General features: G+C 42.6%; 1 protein-coding gene across 1 annotated transcript in view; it reads left to right on the top strand.

The window, feature by feature from the left end:
• The first annotated feature begins 8,783 nt into the window (after window positions 1–8,783).
• LOC128686652 (transcription factor SOX-4) overlaps window positions 8,784–15,000 on the top strand; it is a 272,285-nt gene continuing 266,068 nt past the window's right edge. Inside the window, exon 1 of the mRNA XM_070084216.1 lies at window positions 8,784–9,155. The gene's annotated coding sequence lies outside the window, so the exon portion shown is untranslated. The remainder of the gene's footprint in view (window positions 9,156–15,000) is intronic.

Genomic DNA, 15,000 nt, shown 5'->3' with positions numbered 1-15,000 from the left:
TGACCTTATTTACATGCGAAGGGCTTTTACCAACATCAGCTCATTGGAAAGTTGTTTTATTGTTATGAGACAAACAGATATGGAACAGGATGAAGTTGGAGCCATCTGCGGGCCAGCAATTTCATTTGATCAACTGACTTTATTTCATTGATATCATTATGTTGTACGAAAATGTTCCAGACTCGAGTCATCCTGGGAATAAATGATCTCAGATGAAGTGATGTTCTGGAGAAGATTACAGAGTGAAGTTGCTGCTTCAAGGTTGTACAAGGCTAGGTCTACGGTTCTTAGCTTTATTTACAAGCTAAGAGCTGTCTGTCTGTCTCTCTCTGTCTCTCTGTCTTTCTCTGTCTCTGTATTTCTCTGTCTCTCTGTCTTTCTCTGTCTCTGTATTTCTCTGTCTCTCTGTCTTTCTATGTCTCTATTTCTCTCTCTCTCTCTCTCTCTCTCTCTCTCTCTCTCTCTCTCTCTCTCTCTCTCTCTCTCTGTCTTTCTATGTCTCTGTATTTCTCTCTCTCTCTCTCTCTCTCTCTCTCTCTCTCTCTCTCTCTCTCTCTCTCTCTCTCTCTCTCTCTCTCTCTCTCTCTCTCTCTCTCTCTCTCTCATACATACTCTCGAAACTGTGCATGGAGTTTTCATGTGCCATACTTTTATCACAGACATCCTGCTAGTACACATCACCTCAATACTGAATCAGTATTTACTTAACCTCCCTCAGATTCTTCCGTTTTTTTTTTCAGCTTCATCTTTGCTGGAACAATTCACGAACAACCCAAACTTTGAAGACGAAACTTTTCTAGATGACTTCTCGATCCGTCCTGGGTCGAAATCGAAGTTGAAATTGACATAAGTAGTTTTTGAGTTTCCTCACATTGATATCATGTCTTTCAAGGTTGTTAGGTTCTATGCCTAGAACTGTACTCCTTAAAACGATGGCGAGAAATTCATCATAATCTATACCTGGAAGACACTGGAGGAATTAGTCCCAAACCTACACATCGAAATATCTACTTATGAACACAAGAAGTTTGACAGACGATGCAAGATACCTCCAAAGATAAGCAAGAAAGTGATGAGTACACTGACAGAGAACTCGATAAGCGTTAAGAGACCACGACTCTTCAATACCCTTCATGTATTAGAGGAATTACTAACAAACTTCTAGCTGATTTTAAGAGGGAACTCGATGGAATCTTCAAAACAGTTTTTGACCAGCCGGGTTGTATTTCATGCGTTGTGCTACGGGCGGTGGTCATTGACAGCTTGATGAATCAGGTCAGCAACCAGGAGGCCTGGTATGGGATCGGGCCGCGGGGGCGGTGACCTCCGGAAGTGACTCCAGGTAGATATCAGTTAAGAAGTTCCGGAAAGAGTTTTTCTGCAAGCAAGTGATTTTGTGTGTGTGTGTGTGTGTGTGTGTGTGTGTGTGTGTGTGTGTGTGTGTGTGTGTGTGTGTGTGTGTGTGTGTGTGTGTGTGTGTGTGTGTGTGTATGTGTGTGTGTGTGTGTGTGTGTGTGTGTGTGTGTGTGTGTGTGTGTGTGTGTGTGTACTCACCTAGTTGAGGTTGAGGGGGTCGAGTCCGAGCTCCTGGCCCCGTGTGTGTGTGTGTGTGTGTGTGTGTGTGTGTGTGTGTGTGTGTGTGTGTGTGTGTGTGTGTGTGGGTGTGTGTATGTGTGTGGGTGTGTGTGTGGGGGGTGTGTGTGTTAATTGTTAATATAACTTAGGAAGGCCATCTGAAGAAAAAAAGGCAAATATTGGCCTACGAATTCAAAAAAGAAATTCACAGTTGCAGCAACAGCAGCAGTGAGGTTGTTCACCTCATTACTCATTCAGGGACACAGACTTCACTGTTACTTCACTGTACAGTGTCATTTTTTTTTTGGCTTTTTGATTAGCCTACTTGTTGGCTTTACTGTACATTATATTTTATATGTTAAAATTCCTGTAAAGGTGTATTAGTTTATGAATAACACATTTGTTAGATTTGTTGTCTGCTGCTGCTGGTGTTTTTGTCCTCGTTCATAATATAACTCCACAGAGCTGGAGATCAAAGGTGTGAGAACACACAGACTGGTATTGTGTTCCACACGTTGCCTGTGGCTTGGGGAAGCTACAACTCATTATTATTATTATTATTATTATTATTATTATTATTATTATTATTATTATTATTGTTGCTAGTAGTAGTAGTAGTAGCAGTAGTAGTAGTAGCAGTAATAATAGTGGTAGTAATAGTAGTAGTAGTAGCATAATTGTAGTAGTAGTAATGTGATACCAAACCAGCAGAGACTAATACTGCGCTTGAGGATTCGCTGGTAATCAAATTTGATCCGATGAAGAGGAGAATAGTTCCCTTTCCTTGGATAAATAGCCCTTCAGAATCAAGGCACGACTTACACGAATATATATTACATAGAATAAATAAATAAAAAAAAAAAAACATATAAAATAACACTGTTCGAGTGATGGTGAAAGTGGTCTTGAAGAAGTGTCGGAAAATAAACCAACAGGCATCCGTGTAGCTAATGATGTTATAAAAAAAACAGCATTGATTTGCATTCTAATACTAGCCAGCGGGTGACCGTGGCCTGGGAAAGCCAGAGAGAACATTAAACTTGTATGCTTGTGCTAGACACAGACTGCCTATAGTTTGGGAGGGATGAAAGACGTGCATTCTAATTCTCGTCACACAGAGACAACATCCGTGAGAAGAGGCAGCTCTGTCAGGGTTATATCAGAGTACAGTACATGCACTTGAGAAGGATCTCCAGTGAAAATAAGTCACTTTGACCTTTTCTTTTTGGAGGGGATGGGAATTATCCCAGGTCATTTACAAGTATGTTACAGTGTATGACGATTATAATAATCCAAAAATCGTGAAACTGGCTCAATAAACTTTACCTAGAAAAGAAATGAAGTAAAAATTGAAGATTATTGATACCTGATTAGCGTATTATGTGGTGATGCTGTTGATGTTACTGTTATGTCTTCCTAAACTTTATCTCCTCCTCCTCCTCATCTTCTATGCTTCATGTTGCTGCTCCGATGTTGTGGGTTATTATAGGTGATCCATAGTATTACAACCCAGGAGTCCAAATGGCCTGTTATCCTGGGTGTAAAGGGAGCAAAATAAACACAGCAGAAAACTTTTGACTTATATTATCCTTCACCAGTTTAGAACAGAAGTATGTACACTATATACACTATGCACAGCAATAGGTATTAGTGCACTCCACGGTAAGCAAGGCAGAATAGAAGCCACTAGAGAGCAGACCGTGCTTCAACCAGCTCTAGAATGGGAATGACAAGGGCAGACAGGAGAGTGGTACCCACATAACCTCTGCGATTGCCAAAACCATCTTCTCATTGGCTGGAACCTGAGTACTGGTTGAACGTCGGGGCCCCATCGTCAACCCTCAGTCACCTGGTTCGCTGGTTGGGGGAGATAGCCTGTAAATGAGGGTGTGTACATGCACCGAATAAGGGTTATGTACTCTTTGCATGCCACACATAGTGTAACGATAAATAGAATCAGCGGGAGTGGTGAGGTGAATTATCTTAGCGTTGCCTGGGACTTATTGTGGTATAGGGAAGTGATGTAAGAGGAGGGAGTAGGAAAAAGTGAAGTAAGGGGAGGAAGTAGGGGGAAAAGTAATACAAGGGGGAGAGGGTAGGGGAAGTAATATAAGGGGAGGTGGGATAGCACGAATGACAAGCCCTATCTCCCGCCCCGCTATGATTCATTCAGCTGAGGTTTCCCACGTAAATGTTGGAGGCTGCAGCTCACTGACGGGGGCCCGACCCCCAACCAGTCTCCTCTCTTTTGCTCTTGACGGAGGAGAAAATGTCTGTAGCTCCCACACTAAAGGTGTTCATACACCCTTCAAAGGTCTTTGAAGGTGTAAAAGACTACCGTCTACACGAGGGTCATTAAGACCCCGATGTCACCTGTACACCATCAGTCAGGAATACTTTAATCCATAAAAGATTAAAGTAAACTCCCGCTGTATTTACACAGAGAGATACGCACCCCTGGGTGAATATAGTTTTGTAATGTATGGTTGGTTGGTTAATTGCTTTTAAAACCCGTCGTTTACAGAAAGGGTTATTGCATGTATCCTCTACACCACCAAACGAGAAAACTTTAATATATGAAAAGGAATGCAAGTAAAATCTCAGCTTATATACACTAATTCATATGATCCTCTTGGTGTAATAAAACTCCTGCTTGGTTATTTACACTAGTTCCTGTTCAAGTGCTTAGTTATATATATGTGAATGTATTATTCAACTCGATGTTACGCAATTTTTAATTATTATTATTATTATTATTATTATTATTATTATTATTATTATTATTATTATTATTATTATTATTATTATTATTAAAGTAGCAGTGGTAGTAGTTGTAGTACCAGTACTAATAGTATTTTGCATGTCGTGATTATATCTCCTTACCCCTTCCCGTCAATTTTAGGGTTACCTGGAGGTTACCTGGAGGTTATTCCGGGGATCAACGCCCCCGCGGCCCGGTCCACGACCAGGCCTCCCGATGGATCAGGGCCTGATCAACTAGGCTGTTGCTGCTGGCCGCACGCAGTCCGACGTACGAGCCACAGCCCGGCTGATCCGGCACTGACTTTAGGTATCTGTCCAGCTCTCTCTTGAAGGCAGCCAGGGGTTTATTGGCAATTCCCCTAATGCTTGATGGGAGGCTGTTGAACAGTTTTGGGCCCCGGACACTTATGGTGTTTTCTCTTAGTGTACCAATGGCGCCCCTACTTTTTATTGGCGGCATTTTGCATCGCCTGCCCAGTCTTTTACTTTCGTAGGGAGTGATTTCTGTGTGCAGATTTGGGACCATTCCTTCCAAGATTTTCCAAGTGTAGATTATGATATATCTCTCCCTCCTGCGTTCCAACGAGTACAAGTCAAGTGCTTCCAAGCGTTCCCAGTAGTTAAGGTGCTTGACAGAACTTATACGTGCAGTAAAGGATCTCTGTACACTCTCTAGATCTGCGATTTCACCTGCTTTGTATGGAGATGTTAATGTACAGCAGTATTCCAGCCTAGAGAGAACAAGTGATTTGAAAAGGATCATCATGGGCTTGGCATCTCTCTCTAGCTCCAAAACTTTCTCATAGTAACTCATCTCCCCCCATCCCTCCCATTTTCCATCCGGCACCAATCTTTTCGCAAATTGCTGGATATTCTCTAGTTTCTTCTTACATTTAATCAAACACAGGCACCATCCTGGTACCACATACTTCAAAATGGGTCTACTGTAACATGCGTTAGGTATAACGACGTCAAGAAATCTAAGTGAAGGGTCCTGAAGTCGTTTGGTTAATGTATGCTTATTGAGCACCGTCTCTTTGCCTTTGCATTTTTGATATACCTTTGATGGGTTTCGAGGGTTGTCTTCCTCTGTCACCCCTATCTGTTCTTCCATTTTATATTTCTCTCTCCTGTGTGGTACTGTGTCAAATGCTTTCTTACAGACCAGGACGATACGATCTACCCGATCTTCTCTCCCCTGCTTTATTTCCGTCACTATGTCATAAAACTCTAAGAGGCTCGTGAGACAAGATGCGCCATCTTTAAACCCATATTTGTGTGTGTGTGTGTGTGTGTGTGTGTGTGTGTGTGTGTGTGTGTGTGTGTGTGTGTGTGTGTGTGTGTGTGTGTGTGTGTGTGTGTGTGTGTGTGTGTGTGTGTGTGTTTGTGTGTCTTATTCTTTCTATAAACACTTGGTATGGGAGAACAATACAAACAACATCTGTCCAACACCGTGGTTATTACCAACACTGGACTGTCATAAAATTCCTCTTAAGCGTGTAAAGTACATTGGTTTACGTTCTCCCGTAGTTTGAACTCTCCATCAACACTCAAACAGTTTAACTCGGAGAAGCCAGTGGTGGCTGCTGCAGTGGTCAGCCACGGAGTCATAGGCTATTCCGCCTTCACCTGTTCATACTAGGCACACAGTCTTGCCACTCCCACACCATAGTACTCATACGGGTTATCTTGTAACAGAAACCTGTCTCATAGTTTTACCCTGTCGAGTACACTATAAACCACTTGTTAAGAATGATTTAATCCCTAATATGGGGATTACAGTAAACTGTAAGTGTATATATACTGAGAAGTACATGTACACTCCTGTTGTATATAGACTGCTGCTCTCAGTGCATAATGTCGAGAGGTTGGCCGGTTAATTAGGTATAAAGCACATGACACACACCAGGTTCATCATGGCTGCACATCGCCTCTATAACATCAGTCAAAGAAACTAACCCCTAATATATACATTAAAACAAACTCTCAGCCTATATAAACTGAGCGATACACACCTTCCTTCGAAAGAGATACACCTCTCGGTATATATATGTATATATTATATATATATAAATATATTATATATTATATAGTTATTAAATGGAGAGTTAGAGGTATTGGGAAGATGGAGGGAATATTTCGAGGAATTGTTAAACGTTGATGAAGATAGGGAAGCTGTGATTTCGTGTATAGGGCAAGGAGGAATAACATCTTGTAGGTGTGAGGAAGAGCTAGTTGTGAGCGTGGGGGAAGTTCGTGAGGCAGTAGGTAAAATGAAAGGGGGTAAGGCAGCCGGGATTGATGGGATAAAGATAGAAATGTTAAAAGCAGGTGGGGATGTAGTTTTGGAGTGATTGGTGCAATTATTTAATAAATGTATGGAAGAAGGTAAGGTACCTAGGGACTGGCAGAGAGCATGCATAGTTCCTTTGTATAAAGGCAAAGGGGACAAAAGAAAGTGCAGAAATTATAGGGGAATAAGTCTGTTGAGTATATCTGGTAAAGTGTATGGTAGAGATATTATTGAAAGAATTAAGAGTAAGACGGAGAATAGGATAGCAGATGAACAAGGAGGATTTAGGAAAGGTAGGGGGTGTGTGGACCAGGTGTTTACAGTGAAACACATAAGTGAACAGTATTTAGATAAGGCTAAAGAGGTCTTTGTGGCATTTATGGATTTGGAAAAGGCGTATGACAGGGTGGATAGGGAGGCAATGTGGCAGATGTTGCAGGTGTATGGTGTAGGAGGTAGGTTACTGAAAGCAGTGAAGAGTTTTTACGAGGATAGTGAGGCTCAAGTTAGAGTATGTAGGAAAGAGGGAAATTATTTCCCAGTAAAAGTAAGCCTCAGACAAGGATGTGTGATGTCACCGTGGTTGTTTAATATATTTATAGATGGGGTTGTAAGAGAAGTAAATGCGAGGGTATTGGCAAGAGGCGTGGAGTTAAAAGATAAAGAATCACACATAAAGTGGGAGTTGTCACAGTTGCTCTTTGCTGATGACACTGTGCTCTTGGGAGATTCTGAAGAGAAGTTGCAGAGATTGGAGGATGAATTTTGTAGGGTATGCAAAAGAAGAAAATTAAAAGTGAATACAGGAAAGAGTAAGGTTATGAGGATAACAAAAAGATTAGGTGATGAAAGATTGGATATCAGATTGGAGGGAGAGAGTATGGAGGAGGTGAATGTATTCAGATATTTGGGAGTGGACGTGTCAGCGGATGGGTCTATGAAAGATGAGGTAAATCATAGAATTGATGAGGGGAAAAGGGTGAGTGGTGCACTTAGGAGTCTGTGGAGACAAAGAACTTTGTCCTTGGAGGCAAAGAGGGGAATGTATGAGAGTATAGTTTTACCAACGCTCTTATATGGGTGTGAAGCATGGGTGATGAATGTTGCAGCGAGGAGAAGGCTGGAGGCAGTGGAGATGTCATGTCTGAGGGCAATGTGTGGTGTGAATATAATGCAGAGAATTCGTAGTTTGGAAGTTAGGAGGAGGTGCGGGATTACCAAAACTGTTGTCCAGAGGGCTGACGAAGGGTTGTTGAGGTGGTTCGGACATGTAGAGAGAATGGAGCGAGACAGAATGACTTCAAGAGTGTATCAGTCTGTAGTGGAAGGAAGGCGGGGTAGGGGTCGGCCTAGGAAAGGTTGGAGGGAGGGGGTAAAGGAGGTTTTGTGTGCGAGGGGCTTGGACTTCCAGCAGGCATGCGTGAGCGTGTTTGATAGGAGTGAATGGAGACAAATGGTTTTTAATACTTGACGTGCTGTTGGAGTGTGAGCAAAGTAACATTTATGAAGGGGTTCAGGGAAACCGGCAGGCCGGACTTGAGTCCTGGAGATGGGAAGTACAGTGCCTGCACTCTGAAGGAGGGGTGTTAATGTTGCAGTTTAAAAACTGTAGTGTAAAGCACCCTTCTGGCAAGACAGTGATGGAGTGAATGATGGTGAAATTTTTTTTTTTCGGGCCACCCTGCCTTGGTGGGAATCGGCCGGTGTGATAATAATGAATAAATATATATGTGTGTGTGTATATATATATATATATATATATATATATATATATATATATATATATATATATATATATATACATTATATATATATATATATATATATATATATATATATATATATATATATATATATATATATATATATATATATATATATACACACACACACAGATTATCAGTCAAGATTTATAAGTGTCGACACTATCCTCACCCTGGTAAGGTTGTATTAACAAGTGGCTCTGAGCAGTTACAGGAATTTCTTGTTTTCTGATTGGCCCAACACGTCATTCTAGGCTTCTGACTGGGCCAGATGGTGAGTGAATGGGAAGTCCAGAAGGGCAGCTCAGGAACACCTCACATAAACATATATCTTGGAGTTAGTTCCTGGAGTTCCTCCAGCAGTGTTAGTAGCTCGTGTCGGCTCCGTAATTTGTAGATAAAAGGATAACTACTTAGAGTTGGTTGACATTTTAGTGAGTGTTGCAATTCTGTAGAACTTGGAAAAGAGTGGAAGCAGGATTAAAATATTACGTTAGAAGATATGCGTTATAAAATGTGTTATGGAAAACATGTTAGAAAAACATACGCTATACCTATATATAGCATATATGTTATTAAATATGCAGTACAAACCATAAAATATCCACTATACAAAATGCTTCAGAAAATGTTTAAAACATACGATATAAAAGATAAGTGTACTTACTTGAATGTGGTTGCACGGGTCGAGTCGCAGCTCCTGTTGCTGCTAAGTCTACTCCCAGCTACAAGAGCCTCATCGTACCTCTTCTTAAAGATATGTATGGGTCCCGTCTCGACAACTTCATTCTTCAGATTGTTACATTGTGTGTGTGCGTGTGTGTGTGCGTGTGTGTGTGCGTGTGTGTGTGCGTGTGTGTGTGCGTGTGTGTGTGCGTGTGTGTGTGCGTGTGTGTGTGCGTGTGTGTGTGCGTGTGTGTGTGCGTGTGTGTGTGCGTGTGTGTGCGTGTGTGTGTGCGTGTGTGTGTGCGTGTGTGTGTGCGTGTGTGTGTGCGTGTGTGTGTGCGTGTGTGTGTGCGTGTGTGTGTGCGTGTGTGTGTGCGTGTGTGTGCGTGTGTGTGTGCGTGTGTGTGTGCGTGTGTGTGTGCGTGTGGGTGCGCGTGTGGGTGCGCGTGTGGGTGCGCGTGTGGGTGCGCGTGTGGGTGCGCGTGTGGGTGCGCGTGTGGGTGCGCGTGTGGGTGCGCGTGTGGGTGCGCGTGTGGGTGTGTGTGTGTGTGTGTGTTTGCGTGTGTGCGTGTGTGCGTGTACTCACCTAGTTGTACTCACCTAGTTGAGGTTGCGGGGTCGAGTCCGAGCTCCTGGCCCCGCCTCTTCCCTGATCGCTACTAGGTCACTCTCCCTGAGCCGTGAGCTTTATCATACCTCTGCTTAAAGCTATGTATGGATCCTGCCTCCACTACATCGCTTCCCAAACTATTCCACTTACTGACTACTCTGTGGCTGAAGAAATACTTCCTAACATCCCTGTGATTCATCTGTGTCTTCAGCTTCCAACTGTGTCCCCTTGTTACAGTGTCCAATCTCTGGAACATCCTGTCTTTGTCCACCTTGTCAATTCCTCTCAGTATTTTGTATGTCGTTATCATGTCCCCCCTATCTCTCCTGTCCTCCAGTGTCGTCAGGTTGATTTCCCTTAACCTCTCCTCGTAGGACATACCTCTTAGCTCTGGGACTAGTCTTGTTGCAAACCTTTGCACTTTCTCTAGTTTCTTTACGTGCTTGGCTAGGTGTGGGTTCCAAACTGGTGCCGCATACTCCAATGTGGGCCTAACGTACACGGTGTACAGGGTCCTGAATGATTCCATATTAAGATGTCGGAATGCTGTTCTGAGGTTTGCTAGGCGCCCATATGCTGCAGCAGTTATTTGGTTGATGTGCGCTTCAGGAGATGTGCATGGTGTTATACTCACCCCAAGATCTTTTTCCTTGAGTGAGGTTTGTAGTCTCTGGCCCCCTAGACTGTACTCCGTCTGCGGTCTTCTTTGCCCTTCCCCAATCTTCATGACTTTGCACTTGGTGGGATTGAACTCCAGGAGCCAATTGCTGGACCAGGTCTGCAGCCTGTCCAGATCCCTTTGTAGTTCTGCCTGGTCTTCGATCGAGTGAATTCTTCTCATCAACTTCACGTCATCTGCAAACAGGGACACCTCAGAGTCTATTCCTTCCGTCATGTCGTTCACAAATATCAGAAACAGCACTGGTCCTAGGACTGACCCCTGTGGGACCCCGCTGGTCACAGGTGCCCACTCTGACACCTCGCCACGTACCATGACTCGCTGCTGTCTTCCTGACAAGTATTCCCTGATCCATTGTAGTGCCTTCCCTGTTATCCCTGCTTGGTCCTCCAGTTTTTGCACCAATCTCTTGTGTGGAACTGTGTCAAACGCCTTCTTGCAGTCCAAGAATATGCAGTCCACCCACCCCTCTCTCTCTTGTCTTACTGCTGTCACCATGTCATAGAACTCCAGTAGGTTTGTGACACAGGATTTCCCGTCCCTGAAACCATGTTGGCGTTTGTTGACTCTGTTGAACAAACGTCGTAAAGCCATTGCTTTACCAGGTGAGAAGATGGGTATAACGAACTTATTGTCCCATCGTATTCCACTTGAACCTGGTACTAGACCTATCTACATACCTGCGTACAGAATGCCTCATTCACAAGTTGCTGTCGCAGAAGAATTGATCAATCAAATGCTTGATGATGGAGTTATTGCACCTAGCAATTCACCTTGGAATGCACCCTTGATACTAGTACCTAAGAAGGATGGTACTTGGCGTCCAGTAATTGACTTTAGGAAGTTAAACGCAAAAACCATTCCAGATCGCTTTCCACTCCCTGTACTGGGTGATCTTTTACGTAATATCGGAGATAACAAAGTCTTTTCAACCCTGGATTTGTTACAAGGGTTTTGGCAAGTCCCTCTTCACGAGGACAGCCAAGAACTAACTGCATTCTCCACTCCTACAGGTCATTATCACTTCCTCCGTATGGCATTTGGATTACGATCTTCCCCTATCACGTTCTCAAGGCTCATGACTAATATCTTTAGAGGTCTCATAGGTAATGCACTTATGGTGTACTTAGATGACGTAATCGTCATGTCTAAAGACGTGGATACACACTTGAAAAGACTTGATGTAGTACTTGGTAAGCTTGAAGAAGCCAATTTAAAGATCAAACTGCCAAAATGTCAATTTTTCAGATCAGAAATTAAGTTTCTTGGTCACGTAGTCACTCCTAGAGGGGTTACGACTGACCAAAGTAAAGTAACTGCAGTACTAAATTTTCCAACTCCCAAAACTGCTGATGCCGTAAGATCCTTTGTGGGCTTAGCAGGTTTTTATAGATCTTTCATTGCCAATTTTTCTTCCATAGCTGCTCCTCCAACTGAGTTGCTTAAGAAAGATGCTCCTTTTGTTTGGACCTTCCGTCAAGAAAGAGCATTCCAAACTCTAAAAGAAAAGCTAACTTCTGCTCCAATTTTGAAATTTCCAGATTTTTCTAAGCCTTTCTATCTGACAACTGATGCTAGTTCAATTGGCATAGGTGCCGTACTAGCTCAGAAGACCGATGGCAAGTACAACGCAGTTGCATTTGCTAGCCGAGTCCTTACGAAGGCTGAACGTAATTATACAGTAACTGAGCAAGAAGCTTTAGCAATAGTATGGTCTTTAAAGCACTTCCGAGACATTATTTATCAGTACTCTGTTCATGTCTTGACAGATCATGCTCCACTGATACCCTTATTCCAGAACAAACAACCTACTGGAAGGTTAGCTAGATGGACCTTGACTATCCAAGAGTTCAATCCCACCTTTGAGCATTTACCTGGCAAGTCAAATGTAGTCGCAGATGCCTTATCGCGACATGTTAGTATAGTAACTGCAGACCCTCCATTTAGTGCTGAAGATGTAAAGAATGCTCAACGAACAGATCCCATGTGGTCTGGTGTGATTCGATTCCTGCTCCAGGAAGATCTTATTCTGAATGTGAAACCACCAGCACCCATCAGTGACTTTCTCATGAACCAAGAATTACTGTATCGAACAGCCGAGTTGGGTACTCCTAGCAGAAGAGTATACCAGTTAGTAATTCCACAGTCATTAGTGAATGTAGCCTTACAGCTAGTTCACGATGTACCAGGTGTTGCACACCCTGGTATGGATCGTTCAGTAAAACAAGCCAGATTGAAATACTTTTGGCCTCGTATGGCAACTGATATTTCTGAGTATGTTAGGAAATGTAGTGTCTGCATGCAACATAAAGGCAATGCTAATGGTCCTAATCCAATCCAAGTGTATCCAACTACTAGCGAACCTTGGGAAAGAGTTGCGCTAGATTTGTTAACTAATTTCCGATGTTCCCTCCAAGGTAACAAACATCTGTGTGTTATGGTAGACCATTTCACCAGATATTGTGAGTTAGTTCCTATTGCAGATAAGACTGCCGAGACAGTAGCTAAAGCGTTTAAAGAACGCATTATCTGCAGGCATACCACCCCTAAGTCCCTAGTAACAGATAATGGAGGTGAATTCTGTAATGAAATTCTTGAAAATTTGTGTACCTTGTACAAGATCTCTAAATCCACCATTGTTCCTCATCATCCTGCCAGCAATGGGTTAGCGGAACGAACCAATAAGAAGGTACTTGATGTCTTGAGAGCCACTATCAATCCCAACAGTGAAACTTGGGATGAAGTTATACCTGATGTGCAGTGTGCTATAAATTCTGCTTACAATGTTTCTATAGGTGACACTCCACATTATGCATTGTATGGTGTAGATAAACGTTTGCCTTATGAGTTGTTATATTCTAATCCGAAACCAAATTACAACCCTGATGATTTCATAGCAACTCGTACCAGCTTAGCTCAAAGTGTTTTTAGAAGAATCCGTGAAACACTTCATAAATCAACAGCAGAATTTACAAGAGTCGCAAACACTCGATCAAAGCCATCCAAAATCAAAGTAGGTTCGAGAGTTATGCTGACTAATTTTAACAAAACGTCTGCAATGCCAAAGCTTGATCAAAAGTTTGTTGGTCCTTATCGCGTAGTTGAACATATCACTGGTAATAAGTATAAGGTTAGAGAGATTAGTACTGGTCAGTATAAAGAATCGCATTTGGATCATATGAAGTTAGTATGTGATGATAATGATGTTCCAACCCAGACTAATGTGACAGACTCTGACAATCCTCCTGATCCTGTACTCTCTTCCTCTGATACTCAGTCAGATGATCAACCTGAATGTCGTTATTCCCTACGTACACGACAGGTATTGAGAAATCCTCAAGTATCATTTGTAACTTCCAATTCAGATTTGCCTTAAATACAGCATGAGTTAGCCAATGCTACAGAGTTTGATCCTCCCAGAGATGACACCCATTCTGCATATGTCAATCACACCCTAGCAGAGTTGGGGTTAAATGTAAATAACCTGTATAGATGAATAATTACAGTATCAACTTATCAGTATTAAAGAATTTTTTTTTGTGTTCGTGTTCTCTCCGCATTCTGAGAGTTAACAGTCTAGATTTGCGTGCACCGAATCTGCCTTTCTGTTAAACACTCTTTCTTTATATATATTCCTTCCTCAGAATCCGTAGATCACACGAATACAGATCGATCGATCAAAATTTTTGTTTTTATCACTTGTAATCTCAATGTTGAGTTCATTGTTCATTTGTTGAGTTTTAAGTTGTACTATAGTATACCTTGTATTGCATTACAGTTTCAGTTACGTAAGCTTTCATTCCAATGTTCTACTTATGTATCTATAATGTTTAATGTTGTGTACTTTGCCATTGTATAGAATCAGCCCAAGCCGTATACCTGCCATCTCTAGTTAGTATTAGTTGTATGTCGGGACGACATACGTTAGCGTCGCCGAGCTCTCAGTAGTAGTAACCAGTTACCAGTCTCAGTAGTAGTAACCAGTTACCAGTAACCTGTCCGTTGACTCAACGACCAACCGTCTTGAGTCACGGTCTGTGCTGAGCTGACACTATTTCAAAAGACCCACTACGGGGTACTGGCCAGCCGGCTAGTCAGTTTTACGAGTGTAACCAAGGAGATAGGTAACGGCTGCGGGCTCCCTCCACATAACAGCAATTATAAGTAATAACAGCCTACGTGAGTATTTCTACAATAATCCACGTATCGAACTCCCACATGATACCATTGCCTTTGAGGTATCTAGCTCACTCAGAAGCCTCTTCACTTCTTCCTCGGTTGTGTGCACTGTGTCCAGCACATGGTGGTGTGCCCCACCTCTCCGTCTTTCTGGAGCCCCTTCTGTCTCCTCTGTGAACACTTCTTTGAATCTCTTGTTGAGTTCCTCACATACTTCACAGTCATTTCTTGTTGTCTCTCCTCCTTCCTTCCTTAGCCTGATTACCTGGTCCTTGACTGTTGTTTTCCTCCTGATGTGGCTGTACAACAGTTTCGGGTCAGATTTGGCTTTCGCTGCTATGTCATTTTCATATTGTCTTTGGGCCTCCCTTCTTATCTGTGCATATTCGTTTCCGGCTCTACGACTGCTCTCCTTATTCTCCTGGGTCCTTTGCCTTCTATATTTCTTCCATTCCCTAGCACACTTGGTTTT

Source organism: Cherax quadricarinatus, chromosome 12 (genome assembly GCF_038502225.1).
Source record: "Cherax quadricarinatus isolate ZL_2023a chromosome 12, ASM3850222v1, whole genome shotgun sequence".
NCBI classification, from domain to species: domain Eukaryota; kingdom Metazoa; phylum Arthropoda; class Malacostraca; order Decapoda; family Parastacidae; genus Cherax; species Cherax quadricarinatus.
The sequence above is the reverse complement of the archived record's forward strand: the minus strand, read 5'-3'. Positions and strand labels throughout refer to the sequence as shown.